Source organism: Uloborus diversus, chromosome 8, assembly GCF_026930045.1.
Source record: "Uloborus diversus isolate 005 chromosome 8, Udiv.v.3.1, whole genome shotgun sequence".
Classification (NCBI taxonomy): Eukaryota; Metazoa; Arthropoda; class Arachnida; order Araneae; family Uloboridae; genus Uloborus; species Uloborus diversus.
Window position 1 is genome coordinate 73,746,045 of NC_072738.1, and position 564 is coordinate 73,746,608.

Genomic DNA, 564 nt, shown 5'->3' on the forward strand with positions numbered 1-564 from the left:
TGCAGCCGTTACAAGAAAACGGAACTGTTACAAGAGGCATTGAATTTAATATCTAAAGCAAATATGTAGTCCTTCCAAAGTTTTTTTTAAATACACAAATAGTAAAAGAAATAAAGGGAGGGGGAGGGGAATTGAATAATTATGGTCAAGTCATTACTTTTCAGAACTAAAAAGTTAACCTAAATTATTGTCCGAAGTACATACTGTCCAACCACGGATTGCATGGAATTTTTATACGTCCAGATAAGAAGAATCTATGTGAATAAGGGGGAAAAGTAAAAATTTGATGCCCGTATTCCACTCATTTGAATGAGACTCTGCTTCTGCAAAAGCTGGCATCGATAAAAAATAATAGATTTGTCCATTTCCGGCTGTAAAACGGATGTTTGTCTTTCCATACAATCCGTGGCCAGACAGTAAATGTTACGCACATCTAAATAATATACATATGAGCAAACTATTTTTTATGTATGATAACATGAAGCAGAGGAATTACCACAAATTAAAAATCGCAAAAAGACGCCAAATTTTGCAAAGATCTGTTGTAAGTTATGGAGCTGTATA